Genomic DNA, 17,366 nt, shown 5'->3' on the forward strand with positions numbered 1-17,366 from the left:
TCTTCCTAAATGCATCTTAAACCTTATCCTGGAAGGTATTTCTTAAAATCTGTTTCTCATGAGTACGAAAAACATGTAATTCATTCAATATATAGATGCTCAAGGACAACTCTTACTCTTAGTCTCTGCGCTTGATCGAACAAATGGCATCTTTCTCTGTTTCTTTTTCTTGCGTTGAGCGGGTGTTGTGTGGTCTGCAATAGTATGCGTGGGAGTTAATTTGTTTGTAACGTAGCTGCAGGTGCACAAACTGTAGCTGGATCTATCCATGGCACTAGAGAGGTACAGGGGTAGCCAGACTGAACTGGTCCATAAAAAGAGAACAGGTCGTCCTATACGTCTCAAGGCAGAACTTGAGGAGAACAGAGGGATGTATCAATAAGCCTTCAAACTTATAGCTTACATAAGTTAAATTATGCAAGCGACCCTTAAAGTCTGGACATGAGTCTGGGACCTCGACCCGGGTTATAACTCCTCGAGCGAACTTGAGGAGACACTCCAGAATGACGCATGTAGTCGTGGTAGCTGCAGCAGCATTACTCTCTCTATATATCTCTCTTGTTGCATACAAACATGAGGGGGGGGGGGGCAAGATGTCTTTGTGTTAGTGGGGGGAGCGTGACGATCAGTTGATGTCAGTTGATCAGAGAAAGGCGGGGAGGCTGGAGCAAATTGTGGGGGAGATCGAGTTTGACTGAGGCCACACATAGTGCAAGACATACACACCCTGTGCTTTTTATTCCACTCTTGTTCTCATTAAGCGAACACATGAGAATATCCAATCTCCCCCACCCTTTTTGATAGTAAAACGTTTAAACCTGTCGTAATATTGAAATTTGGCCGAAGAAGTATCTAACAAAACCACATTGAATTTGTTTTGAGAAGCTGGAAACAAAAATAAGGTTAATCAGAATATTATCGTCAGTAATCTGTAGGTCGCTGAATTCCTGACAAAATGTCACAGGCATCAGAATTGGTATGAGTCGCACAAACACATTTAACTAGCCAAGAACCTAATACATAGTGCGGGTTAGACTATTTAAACTTCGTTATTTTTCGCATTTTCTTTTACACTTGCGAGAGCAAGTGTCTTGTTAAGAGTCGATGAATGTAATTCAGAGTCTTATATAGGTTGCGATGTTTTTTCCAGGAAAAGTCTCAAAACTTGTTCAGGCTCAAATCTAAATATGCAACGTTTGACTCATGGTTTACTTTTAGTTTTACTTCGTTTCCTATGTTAAAAGGAAGACAAACTTCATATCAAACTGCAGAACTGTAAATGTTATGCACTCTCATATCCTGTAAGACTCTGCCTAAAAAATCTGCTTCAACATCTATAAGTTATCGGCATTTTTAAACAAATTGACATTAAATAAATGGTATCTGAAAAAATAAGGTAAGCATATTGAATTCAAATCGTTCTCAACAATCTCAAAAATCTGCAAACATTTTTGATGGAAAACTGACCTTAATCTGACAAACCAGTAATCTCAAAGCTTTTTGTCTGTCTTATAAAATCTAATTGTAGCTTCTTAATCTCCGAGCCATATGACGCCATTACTTTAAGCGCGAACATCCTCCGTCCCCAAAAGAGCGAAACTAGGTGCGAGTTTTACGGCCGGTCGAGTAAGTTCCCCGGAGTGGGTCGTGACTACGGCGGATCTGGCTATATTGTCCTTTCCGTGTTTAGGGTTTTAATACGAGCCAATAGGTGTTGGCCCCTTGGGCGCCGTTCTTCAACAATCCAAACTGAACCCCTTGTTTTTAAAATAGCGTCACTATCGGAGTGCCACTTACTGCGTTTATTCAGTTTAATCTCGAAGCGAACGACTAAAAATTGCGTTGGCATAGCTTTGCTTTCAATGGTCGAAGTGCTCCTTGGAAGAGAGAGAGAGAGAGAGAGAGAGAGATAGAGAGAGAGAAGGGAAGCTAGAACCATTTCGGCCTAACAAAAGTGATAATCGTTAACACCTCAATGACATCGGAACTTGCACAATTGATGTGATAGCGCCAGCGTTCAGTGTTTGTTCTACGAAACAGAAAGTTGTTTCAAGATGTTCGGTAGTGAGTTTTCCATTTCCTACTATTGCGTAGAAAACTCTTCACAACACCGAACGAGACGTTCCCATGAACCACCGTGATGCGTGGCTACCGGGGGGTTGAATATCCAATTAACACCCTTTTTCGCCAGGAGCGCGAGTGCTTGTGCGTTCCACGACTGAATAAATTTCAAAAGTTCTTTCTCGGCTCCCGCGATGTCGGTGCCGTTATCGGACCAAATGCTTCATTGAGTGCCGCGACGGGTAGCGAATTCTTCGGTTACCATTACACATGAACTCGTGTCCATGGATGAGACATTTTCAAGATAAAAAGCCTTTAGCCCTCATTGTCATACATGTAAAAAAAGAAGCACCATCGCTTCTCAGAACTCTTCCTGATTGAAAAACGGTCCTTTAATTGCGAAAACTGATGTAGCGGTCCTTTAATTAGTCAATCCCGCAATTTGCGTAGGGAGGTTGGCGGTAAAAAAAAGCCTTTTCAATTGTTAGCTCTGCAATCATAGGTTTAACAGTTTTGGCTTTGTGCTCCCTACATCTAATTCAGTGGATTTAAACGGTTTCAACAACGAGCAAAGAATCGAAATATCAAATTCTAAGGGAATTGCAGCTCGCATAGTCTAAAAATTGGTTCTGACCGCGTTTCCTTAGGCGCGACTCTTGATTTCACAATCACAAAGGAAACTTGTGTTTCGGGTAAAGTTTTCTCGCGGGCGCGAAGAAAAGCTACAGCACAAAAAAGTTTTCCAAAGTGTAAATTCACAGATTTAATTGGTGCGGAGAAGTAGGTGCTCTCTACACTCAGTTTTCTTATAGATGCAAAACTAGAGTGCCGGGCAAGAAACGTTGTCTTGATATCAATGGATGCTCCAGAATGCTCCAGAATTTCTTCAACAATAATCGCGCTCTTGCGATATACGGCGCTACGAAAACTATGGAGTCAAAAATGAAAGATATGAATTTTAACACCATTCGCCGTGTTATCGACTTTTTAATTTCCCGGTTGACACCACGGCCTACGACCAAAGTGTCGTCAATATGGTCACATTTCAGACCAAAAACATGTAAGGACGTATCTCCATATTTTACTATTTTTTGACTTCCTTGTTGCGGAGCGCTTTCGAGACGTTTTAACCTCATTTTAGATTTTGTTACAATTTTTATGAACTATTTAACCTAAAGTCATTTAGAGCCAACAAAGTAATTAATTCACGACTCGGTTCAAACGCAATTTTTGGATCCTCAAAGGAGCCTAGGTAGTCGTCAAAATTTCTCAAGGAATGAGGATGCTGCGTCAGGTAACGTCGCCTTGTTATCCATTGCAGTCCGTTGCAATGCATAGTTTACAGACGTCGAATTTTTTGCGCAAAGTTGTGTCTGGTGTAACGCTGTGGGGTCCTCCCGCCAGAGAAAAGGAAAAAAAGGTTGTCCCTCTGGAAGGACTCCGACTTGTAAGAACATCCCTTTAATATCAGCTGATACAGCAAAGTGATGCTGACGAAAACGGAAGAGAACGAATGTGTTGAATGACAAACAGTGGAGTTTAAACGCTCTGTTAAGGACACGCCTCAGTTTTTTTGTGTGCACCACGGGATGTCAAGGAAGATACCACTCGCGCATGCTGCAGTTTGAAAAACAAAGGGGAGGAACACGAATCGGGTATCCCTAACTTAAATCCTCTTTGATAGATTCCTTATGTTAGGATCTTTTGCTAGACGTTTTTCCAAGGATTTTAGCGGATTCAAAGACGAATAGTGATTTTCTGGCAGCATCGTAGTTTCTTCTGCCCAGAGCATACCTACAGCGTATCTTGACTCATCATGGACGGTGGATGAATCGAGTATTTTAGCCGCCCTTTTGTCCGCGGCGGAACGGATCTCGACCTGTTTGTAGACCCCAATTGACTCAATTTCATATCTGTGCTTTGAATGACAAGATAGTTCAGTATTCCTGAATGACAAGATAGTTCTTTGATTCCTTATGTTAGGATCTTTTGCTAGACGTTTTTCCAAGGATTTTAGCGGATTCAAAGACGAATAGTGATTTTCTGGCAGCATCGTAGTTTCTTCTGCCCAGAGCATACCTACAGCGTATCTTGACTCATCATGGACGGTGGATGAATCGAGTATTTTAGCCGCCCTTTTGTCCGCGGCGGAACGGATCTCGACCTGTTTGTAGACCCCAATTGACTCAATTTCATATCTGTGCTTTGAATGACAAGATAGTTCGGTATTGTAGAAACAAGTGGAAAGCAAACCGGTAGATATCGGCATTAGGCCGCTCAAGAACCAGCCTATCGAAGACGGACAGCGACGTGTGAAGTGTTTGGTTTGGTCTCTCTCCTGGAATACTCATGGCGCCGGATAGAATGGAAGGAATCTTGGCCAGTTTTTAAGTCTACATCGGCGTGACTAGAAACAATTGTTTTGATTGGTGCAAGGTACGGGAACTTGTGCGGAGTTCGAAGATACCTTCATCTTAATTTGATCTGTTCCAACAACGGTTGTTGTGTTGATACAATTTACCGTGAGATCAAAAGCTCTACCAGAAAAGTTTAGACATTTGATTAAGTCACGCTCAAATTGTTTGCGTCAGGCAGACGTTTTTCCAAAGTTAGCTGCAATTGGAATGACTAGATGCTGAGTTGCACAATTTTATACAATCTGAATTCTAGAATTTGTTGGAAACTTTTTGACTATGGGCAGTAACCCTTTCGATGTTATGATTGATGATTACTGAAGGATTTTCTATCAGCGTTTGTATTCGCTTCATCCGGGCCCGCATTAGATCTTGTTTGACTAGTGTTGGGGCGGCTTGCTGGCAGTCAGTTTTGTCGAGGCTTCAACTAGGAAAAACACGTTCATCAACATGGAGAAGTACACTATGGGGGCTAGTGCATCCTGGCTTGGTACGTTTCTTTGCTCGAGGACAATGCCAGAATGCGTGATTCCCTTGTAAGCAGGAGAAGCTCAAATTAATTTCTAGGTGTTTTCTCCTTAAACAAAGAGTACTTCCACAATGCATGCTTGCCCTTGAGAGGATACAAGATGGATATTCATACTTTTTCTCAACTGCAGTTGTCGAGGAAAAACTCTCGTCACAGCTTTAGTTTTAGATGACTCTTCAATTTTGGGTTTTCCAGGCATATTTTTGTTTGCTTATGAGGCTCTGCTTTATCATTTAACCAAACCTCAAAGTCAAAGGAGTTCGAGCGTGACCAATGACGTTTCACGACAAGAACTGACCATTATTCTCTCATGTTTGGTGGTATTTTCGCAAGAGCTTGCATTAACAAAGAGATGTTTTTTAATCTTCTTCATAGTCAAGAGACCTAATGAAAGCCACCAGATTGGCAATGGTCATCGAGAAGCTGGTGATGTTTTCAGAGTTAAGCACTCTGAGTTGCGGAAAACTAAAAAAAATTATCATGTTGGGCCGTAATCACGTTTTGTGGCTGGCCGAGTTTTTTTTCAATTTTTTTTTCATAGCATGCTTATACATTCCTCCATTGTATGCGAACTCTGCTGTGGCGGACTTAGCTTTCCAGTTTCTGGGGTTTTTAAATAAGTTAACATCACATTATTGACCGAGGAGGCTGCGTCTACAGTACAGCAAAACTGGCCCAACCATTCATGCCATTGGAGCGGTTTGCCATCAATCTGGACCAGTTTTATTCGGGAAGAGGATCCTGCTTTGAGTCTGACAAAGCTTGGACTAACTGTTTTAGGGTCACGACCTGCGGCTAAGGAGCTGGATGCAAGGAAGGCAATGTGTTCCCAGGATTAGCTGCAAAATTTTGCTGCTGATATTCGTAACTGGTTTTAACTGATGAGTCGTGACTGATAAAACATAGTAAACGGTACCACGACCCTGATACGGGCGATAATTGATGCTGAAGGGTTCGTTTCATCATCGCTTATTACACCTGTGTTACATTGGGTGACTTGGGGTATCCACTTGGCCATTAATGGCACATTCGGTTGACTAATAACGGCAGACTGACCGCTGAACAGATTATTCACTGTCGCAGGGTTGCTATACACATAATGAGGTAGCAAATTTTGATTTCTGAAGATCAAATTTGCCGATGTCTGTGACAAATTGGCTTGAGGGGTGTTTCTAGAGTATTGATTGCAGATGTTGGGTAAGTTAACAACAGCTCGTGCATCGTTAATAAAGTTGCTGACGGGATTATGCTGTATCGAAGTCAATGGATGGGATACAGAGAAGTTGCAACAAACCGGAGTATTAGTAGCTACTGTTACAGCTGGATTAAAAATTGATGATGTATTATTTTCGTAATCAGCTTTATTTGAAATAGGCAATGACTGTGTTTCGTGCTCAGGATTAGTGGAGACAGTGTGCTTGATTCCATTGCCATCGCTGAACGAAACAGTTAGTTGATAGAGGCAACCATATTGCTCACAACCATGAATCTGATTCAGTGACGGACTTTTCTGCTATGGAATTTTTTTGTTTTGATTAGTAAAACTTTCCGTATTTATACATGTGACAAACTTTAAAGAAGATGGAACTACCTCGGGTCTTTTTTTACTCTCTAGTGCGCGAAGAACCCAATCGTTTACCCTTTCCGAATGACGATGAACTGACACAGACAGCTCGAGATGCTGATCTATTTTAGTCTCTTCGAGATATTCAGTTTCGACAATTTCGGCTCCAGCCACTGCATTACGATATTCTTCGCATAGTTGTTCCATTTCAAGTCGTTTTTTTTCCATTCGTGAACGATATTCTTGCTCCTGGCGGTTATTTTTTACTTTTACTAATTGTTGCTTTCGTTCCGTTTCAATGTGATGCTGTTGCTCTTCGATGATGGCTTCCTGTTGTTTGAGTCCTAATGTTGCTTGATGTTGCTTTTCTATTTCTTCCCGCTTTATCTTCACTTGAAGCAGTTCTTTGTGGCGCTCACTGAGTTTTCCTTTTTAGACCCGGTTTTCGCCGATTTTGATGAAGCTTTCGGACCACTACTTTCACTGACACAGACCTCAGAAGCCGGATTAGATTACATATGAGCGCGAGATTTACAGGTTACTTCATCGTTTGATTTAATTATCTTACCCCACCATGCAGCCAACTCCGGTTATGATTTGGTAGCTTCATCCGCTTTATTAGATATTATCACAAGATCATTATTCCTGGCTAATGCATTTTCGAGCATGCTTTTGCAAGACTCAATTTAGGCTTTTATTTTAGTTTTTTTTTATAAATGGTCCCTCTAATTTTTCAGTTCTCGCGAGGGGCTCTGGTGTAGCAATAAATATTTTGCCTAACCCAGTGAGGTTCTGCTTCCTCTTAGTTTTCAACTCTGTTACAATATTAATGACAAGTATAACTGACTCTTTCAGCTCACTATAAATATCTTCCGTGCCTGCACGCTTACAGTAAACGATTGCAAAAACATAATGTTTATAGTTTAAAAGAATCTTCCTTAGCTGGTTAGGTTTTTATGCATTACCACGGTATCTACTAATAGAGTTTTTAAAGGTGTCGTGCCAAATAAAAATCTCGGTTCGCTTAGACAGATAAGGATCAAGTTGATACTGACAAAATTTATGGACGTTGACTGCGTTTGGTTTGAAACTCAACAATGGTTATGCACGATTGCGTTACACGCTTTTGTGAAGCCTGCAAAAGAATTTTCAAAGCGTAGTGCAGCGAGCTAGCAACTAGTAGTTGACCATTAGTAGATTTAAACCAAGTTTTAAGGGAAGGGAATCAAGCAAATAGCAAACTGACCACCCGCAACAACCTGAGCTAGCAAGATTGTAGAAAAAAATAAGACGACTTGCTTCATAATACGCTACGGGGCTCTCCTAAGGCTATTTTATTTCAATCGAACTAGTTTAGTTAGTTGCATCACGTTTCAAGAAAAAAATACTGCGTTTTCCACTGTTTTTGGTTTAGTGCTGTATTTGTAAATTTTATACCTCTTCTTTGAGTTTTTTCCACGGTTTTCCTCTTTCTTTTTGTCGCTTAAAACGTTTATTTGGCCTGACTGGTATCGACTGATTTACCTTTTTGTGTCTCCGTTCAAAGACTTTGAAAAAAAAGGTTAGTTTCTGTTGCAAGATTTTATTTCCGGCTCAATTGGCGTCTACCCACCTGTCAATTGAAGGACTTTGTTTTCGACTCAAGTTGACGTGCCGGTCCCAAATTTTGAGACTGTTTGAAACAATTAGTTGTGTTTTTCGACTAAGATATTGTAACGACTTTTTTCTGAAATCATTTTATATATCCCCTCCCGCCAAAAAAATTCTGTGCTTCGCCTCAGTGTAAACGTTGGCTCTCAATGGACATTTGATGTCTTCCGCCTATTTTCTCTATGATCAATTATAACAACTTGTTGTTTCACTAGCGAGAGCAAGTGTTCTTGTAACCCTTTTTTCAACTTTTTTCCCGAAAACAAGTTCCCCAATATTAAGAAGCACAGCTGCAGTTACTTTATAGTAGAGGCTTCGTTGACATGCTCAATTTCCTAAAAATTCAAAAGTACGTTCAAGTGTATATCGTAGGTTTAAATAGTTTTTCCGTTCAACTTCATGAAAAATAGATTAAATGTTTTGAACTCTTAGATATGGTTTTTATCTTAAACTCTGACGGCTCATTATTTGTTTCTTTTTCAATTTCAAATGCAGTTTTTATTAGTTTGTACACCTTCTTAGCGCATAATTTCAAAAGAATGTTTTTACTATAACTTAAAGTTGTTTTTACACTTCCGATGTAGCATCTGTATTGCAACCGGGTACTAGAACTTTCCCCGTAAAAACATTGTTTACAGAAAGGTCTAAATTGTAATTGTTAAATTAGGACATTGTTCCGACGTTCGAAAAATGTCACGGCAAAATTTCAAAATATTTGTTTTTCTAATTTGTTGTCGTTATCAACACGCTAGAGTCTTCCCCAGTCGAGATTTTTACCTAATTTGAAGCAAGATTTGAGCGGTTTGAGCGGTTTTTTTGACAATTGCTCTCAAAAACTTTGTTCAAAATGAGCGGTTTGCGCGGTTTTTGAGCGGTTAATCAAAGAAAAACCGCTAAAAAAATTGCGCAAGATGTGAAAAAATCTTCAAAAATCTTGAAAAAACCTATAATTTAAACATGAAAGAAGAATCAAACAGTTCAAAAATAACCTTAAAACTCAAGAAACCCTTGATTTGCACTTCTTTAAAAAGTCTAGGTTTAAAGCAGGTGCACGTGGAGTACATGCAGTACCAGCAGCAGCATTGGCACTCGGTGGGGGAGGTGGGTCAGATAGACAGTCGCATCTCGGAGCTGACAGATAGGGCACTCCATCTACAGTCAGTGTGTATCGGCGCGACTCATGTCCAGACTTTCCAGACTGATAGAATGGAAGGAATCTTGGCCAGTTTTTAAGTCTACATCGGCGTGACTAGAAACAATTGTTTTGATTGGTGCAAGGTACGGGAACTTGTGCGGAGTTCGAAGATACCTTCATCTTAATTTGATCTGTTCCAACAACGGTTGTTGTGTTGATACAATTTACCGTGAGATCAAAAGCTCTACCAGAAAAGTTTAGACATTTGATTAAGTCACGCTCAAATTGTTTGCGTCAGGCAGACGTTTTTCCAAAGTTAGCTGCAATTGGAATGACTAGATGCTGAGTTGCACAATTTTATACAATCTGAATTCTAGAATTTGTTGGAAACTTTTTGACTATGGGCAGTAACCCTTTCGATGTTATGATTGATGATTACTGAAGGATTTTCTATCAGCGTTTGTATTCGCTTCATCCGGGCCCGCATTAGATCTTGTTTGACTAGTGTTGGGGCGGCTTGCTGGCAGTCAGTTTTGTCGAGGCTTCAACTAGGAAAAACACGTTCATCAACATGGAGAAGTACACTATGGGGGCTAGTGCATCCTGGCTTGGTACGTTTCTTTGCTCGAGGACAATGCCAGAATGCGTGATTCCCTTGTAAGCAGGAGAAGCTCAAATTAATTTCTAGGTGTTTTCTCCTTAAACAAAGAGTACTTCCACAATGCATGCTTGCCCTTGAGAGGATAAAAGATGGATATTCATACTTTTTCTCAACTGCAGTTGTCGAGGAAAAACTCTCGTCACAGCTTTAGTTTTAGATGACTCTTCAATTTTGGGTTTTCCAGGCATATTTTTGTTTGCTTATGAGGCTCTGCTTTATCATTTAACCAAACCTCAAAGTCAAAGGAGTTCGAGCGTGACCAATGACGTTTCACGACAAGAACTGACCATTATTCTCTCATGTTTGGTGGTATTTTCGCAAGAGCTTGCATTAACAAAGAGATGTTTTTTAATCTTCTTCATAGTCAAGAGACCTAATGAAAGCCACCAGATTGGCAATGGTCATCGAGAAGCTGGTGATGTTTTCAGAGTTAAGCACTCTGAGTTGCGGAAAACTAAAAAAAATTATCATGTTGGGCCGTAATCACGTTTTGTGGCTGGCCGAGTTTTTTTTTCAATTTTTTTTTCATAGCATGCTTATACATCCCTCCATTGTATGCGAACTCTGCTGTGGCGGACTTAGCTTTCCAGTTTCTGGGGTTTTTAAATAAGTTAACATCACATTATTGACCGAGGAGGCTGCGTCTACAGTACAGCAAAACTGGCCCAACCATTCATGCCATTGGAGCGGTTTGCCATCAATCTGGACCAGTTTTATTCGGGAAGAGGATCCTGCTTTGAGTCTGACAAAGCTTGGACTAACTGTTTTAGGGTCACGACCTGCGGCTAAGGAGCTGGATGCAAGGAAGGCAATGTGTTCCCAGGATTAGCTGCAAAATTTTGCTGCTGATATTCGTAACTGGTTTTAACTGATGAGTCGTGACTGATAAAACATAGTAAACGGTACCACGACCCTGATACGGGCGATAATTGATGCTGAAGGGTTCGTTTCATCATCGCTTATTACACCTGTGTTACATTGGGTGACTTGGGGTATCCACTTGGCCATTAATGGCACATTCGGTTGACTAATAACGGCAGACTGACCGCTGAACAGATTATTCACTGTCGCAGGGTTGCTATACACATAATGAGGTAGCAAATTTTGATTTCTGAAGATCAAATTTGCCGATGTCTGTGACAAATTGGCTTGAGGGGTGTTTCTAGAGTATTGATTGCAGATGTTGGGTAAGTTAACAACAGCTCGTGCATCGTTAATAAAGTTGCTGACGGGATTATGCTGTATCGAAGTCAATGGATGGGATACAGAGAAGTTGCAACAAACCGGAGTATTAGTAGCTACTGTTACAGCTGGATTAAAAATTGATGATGTATTATTTTCGTAATCAGCTTTATTTGAAATAGGCAATGACTGTGTTTCGTGCTCAGGATTAGTGGAGACAGTGTGCTTGATTCCATTGCCATCGCTGAACGAAACAGTTAGTTGATAGAGGCAACCATATTGCTCACAACCATGAATCTGATTCAGTGACGGACTTTTCTGCTATGGACTTTTTTTGTTTTGATTAGTAAAACTTTCCGTATTTATACATGTGACAAACTTTAAAGAAGATGGAACTACCTCGGGTCTTTTTTTACTCTCTAGTGCGCGAAGAACCCAATCGTTTACCCTTTCCGAATGACGATGAACTGACACAGACAGCTCGAGATGCTGATCTATTTTAGTCTCTTCGAGATATTCAGTTTCGACAATTTCGGCTCCAGCCACTGCATTACGATATTCTTCGCATAGTTGTTCCATTTCAAGTCGTTTTTTTTCCATTCGTGAACGATATTCTTGCTCCTGGCGGTTATTTTTTACTTTTACTAATTGTTGCTTTCGTTCCGTTTCAATGTGATGCTGTTGCTCTTCGATGATGGCTTCCTGTTGTTTGAGTCCTAATGTTGCTTGATGTTGCTTTTCTATTTCTTCCCGCTTTATCTTCACTTGAAGCAGTTCTTTGTGGCGCTCACTGAGTTTTCCTTTTTAGACCCGGTTTTCGCCGATTTTGATGAAGCTTTCGGACCACTACTTTCACTGACACAGACCTCAGAAGCCGGATTAGATTACATATGAGCGCGAGATTTACAGGTTACTTCATCGTTTGATTTAATTATCTTACCCCACCATGCAGCCAACTCCGGTTATGATTTGGTAGCTTCATCCGCTTTATTAGATATTATCACAAGATCATTATTCCTGGCTAATGCATTTTCGAGCATGCTTTTGCAAGACTCAATTTAGGCTTTTATTTTAGTTTTTTTTTATAAATGGTCCCTCTAATTTTTCAGTTCTCGCGAGGGGCTCTGGTGTAGCAATAAATATTTTGCCTAACCCAGTGAGGTTCTGCTTCCTCTTAGTTTTCAACTCTGTTACAATATTAATGACAAGTATAACTGACTCTTTCAGCTCACTATAAATATCTTCCGTGCCTGCACGCTTACAGTAAACGATTGCAAAAACATAATGTTTATAGTTTAAAAGAATCTTCCTTAGCTGGTTAGGTTTTTATGCATTACCACGGTATCTACTAATAGAGTTTTTAAAGGTGTCGTGCCAAATAAAAATCTCGGTTCGCTTAGACAGATAAGGATCAAGTTGATACTGACAAAATTTATGGACGTTGACTGCGTTTGGTTTGAAACTCAACAATGGTTATGCACGATTGCGTTACACGCTTTTGTGAAGCCTGCAAAAGAATTTTCAAAGCGTAGTGCAGCGAGCTAGCAACTAGTAGTTGACCATTAGTAGATTTAAACCAAGTTTTAAGGGAAGGGAATCAAGCAAATAGCAAACTGACCACCCGCAACAACCTGAGCTAGCAAGATTGTAGAAAAAAATAAGACGACTTGCTTCATAATACGCTACGGGGCTCTCCTAAGGCTATTTTATTTCAATCGAACTAGTTTAGTTAGTTGCATCACGTTTCAAGAAAAAAATACTGCGTTTTCCACTGTTTTTGGTTTAGTGCTGTATTTGTAAATTTTATACCTCTTCTTTGAGTTTTTTCCACGGTTTTCCTCTTTCTTTTTGTCGCTTAAAACGTTTATTTGGCCTGACTGGTATCGACTGATTTACCTTTTTGTGTCTCCGTTCAAAGACTTTGAAAAAAAAGGTTAGTTTCTGTTGCAAGATTTTATTTCCGGCTCAATTGGCGTCTACCCACCTGTCAATTGAAGGACTTTGTTTTCGACTCAAGTTGACGTGCCGGTCCCAAATTTTGAGACTGTTTGAAACAATTAGTTGTGTTTTTCGACTAAGATATTGTAACGACTTTTTTCTGAAATCATTTTATATATCCCCTCCCGCCAAAAAAATTCTGTGCTTCGCCTCAGTGTAAACGTTGGCTCTCAATGGACATTTGATGTCTTCCGCCTATTTTCTCTATGATCAATTATAACAACTTGTTGTTTCACTAGCGAGAGCAAGTGTTCTTGTAACCCTTTTTTCAACTTTTTTCCCGAAAACAAGTTCCCCAATATTAAGAAGCACAGCTGCAGTTACTTTATAGTAGAGGCTTCGTTGACATGCTCAATTTCCTAAAAATTCAAAAGTACGTTCAAGTGTATATCGTAGGTTTAAATAGTTTTTCCGTTCAACTTCATGAAAAATAGATTAAATGTTTTGAACTCTTAGATATGGTTTTTATCTTAAACTCTGACGGCTCATTATTTGTTTCTTTTTCAATTTCAAATGCAGTTTTTATTAGTTTGTACACCTTTTTAGCGCATAATTTCAAAAGAATGTTTTTACTATAACTTAAAGTTGTTTTTACACTTCCGATGTAGCATCTGTATTGCAACCGGGTACTAGAACTTTCCCCGTAAAAACATTGTTTACAGAAAGGTCTAAATTGTAATTGTTAAATTAGGACATTGTTCCGACGTTCGAAAAATGTCACGGCAAAATTTCAAAATATTTGTTTTTCTAATTTGTTGTCGTTATCAACACGCTAGAGTCTTCCCCAGTCGAGATTTTTACCTAATTTGAAGCAAGATTTGAGCGGTTTGAGCGGTTTTTTTGACAATTGCTCTCAAAAACTTTGTTCAAAATGAGCGGTTTGCGCGGTTTTTGAGCGGTTAATCAAAGAAAAACCGCTAAAAAAATTGCGCAAGATGTGAAAAAATCTTCAAAAATCTTGAAAAAACCTATAATTTAAACATGAAAGAAGAATCAAACAGTTCAAAAATAACCTTAAAACTCAAGAAACCCTTGATTTGCACTTCTTTAAAAAGTCTAGGTTTAAAGCAGGTGCACGTGGAGTACATGCAGTACAGCAGCAGCATTGGCACTCGGTGGGGGAGGTGGGTCAGATAGACAGTCGCATCTCGGAGCTGACAGATAGGGCACTCCATCTACAGTCAGTGTGTATCGGCGCGACTCATGTCCAGACTTTCCAGACTGAAACTCTCGGCGCGACTATGCAACTTGGGTCAAAAACCGGATGTGGCGCTACCCTTAAATTCTGGACATGAGTCTGGACCTCCACCCGGGAGGCAAAGGTACTTGCACATACTCAAGAACAGGCAAAAGTTGGCGTCAGCACAGTAGAGCATCCGGCTGACGTACAGGATATTCAGCTGCAGAACGAGGCTCTCGAGAGGCCCAAATCACAGACACCACACACAATCTACACACCACCACATAGCTGAAAACTCTATCCAAAAAAACTGACAACTCTCCAAAATACTACTCGACTAGTGCATCAAAAAAACATTTCATAAAGAATTATTGTTGAAAACACCATGATTATGGTTTTTTATGTTTGTTTTGGTTATTGTTCCGACTTTCGATACGAAAGTAACGGAATATTTGTGCTCGGGGTGGATTTTTTTTCTTCAGACAAATATCGACATTTTAACTAGCCATTTTTGACCGAATTTTTTAATATCATTCAAAAGCTATTGTTGTCTTGAGCTCAAATTTGAAAAGATTTTTCACCTGTGATCATTTTTCGTAAAATTATGGGGGTTTAAAGATTGCCATTTTGGCCAATTTGGGACAATTAACGCGCGATATATTTCGCACTATTAACGCGTAAGCGGAGATTTAATCCGTCTTAAAATCGTTCCAAATTGGTTGAAAGAAGCTTAATTGCCATAATTGATTTGTTAAAAGGAACGAAATCTATCTTTTTGTACTTTATATGGCGTGTGGGGGATGATTTTCATAAAAAGTCAATTTCATTCAAATTTTGGAAAAAAAAGTTTTCATTTCATTTTAAATCATTTAATTTTTTGATGTTATTACTGCTCCATAAAACCTTAAAAAGCAGTTGGAACATTCAGGGCTTCGCCTTGATACGAGCAGTCTTGTTATCACTTGGTACCGAATGGCTTGTCTAAAAACATATGGTTCAACCAAATTGAGCCGAGAACTATGTCCTAGTTGGTAAGTTTTGAGACTAGAACTGACCAACAAAAAAATCTTCAGATCTGAAATAAGATCTTAACAATGTTTCAGATATAAAATAACCAAACACAAAATTTGAGACCTGGAAATAAATCTGAAACAGTTTTTTTTTTTCAGGTCTGAAATAGCCTGGAAAAACAATATTTCAGTTCTGATTTTAGATTTGAAATAACCAATTCTTTAAAGTATTCAAGCGTTATTGTAACATTCCATTATTCCGCAATTTAGATCTGAAAAAGTACATTTCAAAGCTGAGTTAGAACAATAACTAGGTACGGGAATTTACTTAATCTAAACAATATAGTTATTCTAAGATTCCGAACTCCAGATTCCGAACTCAACGTATTTCGCGAGATTTTTGAAATGACTAATTTATACACAAAATAGTTTTCCAAATTAATACATGCGAAGTGCATGCGGGATCTGTCTATCATAGTTGCCTTTTCAGGGGACCACTGTATCATAGTAGTACCTTTTTGCATAATATAGTCGCTATCTTTTCTACAGTAAATGCGATCCAATTTTAATGCAAAAATTTTCGGTTTCGTTTTCCATCGTTTTTTCACCGCCACAATTTAAATGAATCTGCAAAGCAATTTGTTTGGTCACTTTTTTCCTCAAGCATCAGTTTTATGGTGTTACAATTCCTCCTCCCCCCAATCAATTTACGGGGCAATTAACAGCATACAAATGCAATCCTGCTCACAAAAAGGTTTTAAAAAAATAATATTTGCGCGATTGCATTTATTGCATTTTTCAGGCTGTTTAAAATTTAAGCATAGTTGTTCCGACTTTTGATACGAAAGTAACGGAATATTTGTGCTCGGGGTGGGTTTTTTTTTTCTTCAGACAATTTCGACTTTTGACTAGCCATTTTTGACGGAATTTTTTAATATCATTCGAAAGGTATTGTTGTCATGAGCTCAAATTTGAAATGATTTTTCACCGGTGATCATTTTTGGTAAAGTTATGAGGGTTCAAAGATTGCAATTTTGACCAATTTGGGACAATTATAGCGCGATGAAATTCGCGCTATTAACGCGTAAACGGAGATTTAATCCGTCTTATCAATCGTTCCAAATTGGTTGAACGAAGCGTTTTTGCCATAATTGATTTGTTACAAGGAATGAAATCTATCTTTTTACACTTTATTTGGTGTGTGGGGTGATGATTTTCTTAAAAAATTTCAAATTTCAGAAAAAAAATTTTCACTTTTTTTTATTTCATATAATTTTTTTATGTTATTTCTGCTGCTCCATGAACCTTAAAAGGCAGTCGGAACATTCAGGGCTTCGCCCTGATACGAGCAGTCTTGTTTTGTTTAAAACCTGACTCAATTAGCCAAAAATTGCTGAAATCACTTAAATGCGCGCGTAAAAATAGATTCTGTGGACGTGGATTTTTCGAATTATATCATTTGCTAGTAGCAGGAACAACAGTTAAGCTGGCTTTGAAGTAAAGGCAAGCCAGACAAAAACATAATATTTAGTTTTTTTTTTAATGAAAATCAAAACAGTATGTCTCGACAATACATTGTATTCGACATGTGTTCGGCAATGACTCGAAATAGTGTCCGAATACTATTTGAACTGCGTTTTCGATGATGTTTCTTAAATGTTTTTGACTGAAAAGCCTGCTTTCCATAATGGATTTCAGTCAAGCAACAATCGTGTGTTCGATCATCGATCAAATTTGGTCGAAACATAAGCCGAAGACCCCCTTTTGAATGGCGATTGCTAAATTGTGGGCCTTTACCGCAATTAATTTTTTCGAGATATTTTTGTTTGACTTCTTTCTTTGACTATCTTTTGTTGCGTTACTTGGTGTTTTACGTGTAATCGACCAACCCTCAAAAAAGTGTTCGACTACAGCGCTGAGTCAAATAATCCAGAAAATACGCAAAAAAACTTGAAACTTCAAAACAATTTTCTCAGATTGGT

The sequence above is a fragment of the Symsagittifera roscoffensis genome, chromosome 8, assembly GCF_963678635.1.
Source record: "Symsagittifera roscoffensis chromosome 8, txSymRosc1.1, whole genome shotgun sequence".
Taxonomy (NCBI): Eukaryota; Metazoa; Xenacoelomorpha; order Acoela; family Convolutidae; genus Symsagittifera; species Symsagittifera roscoffensis.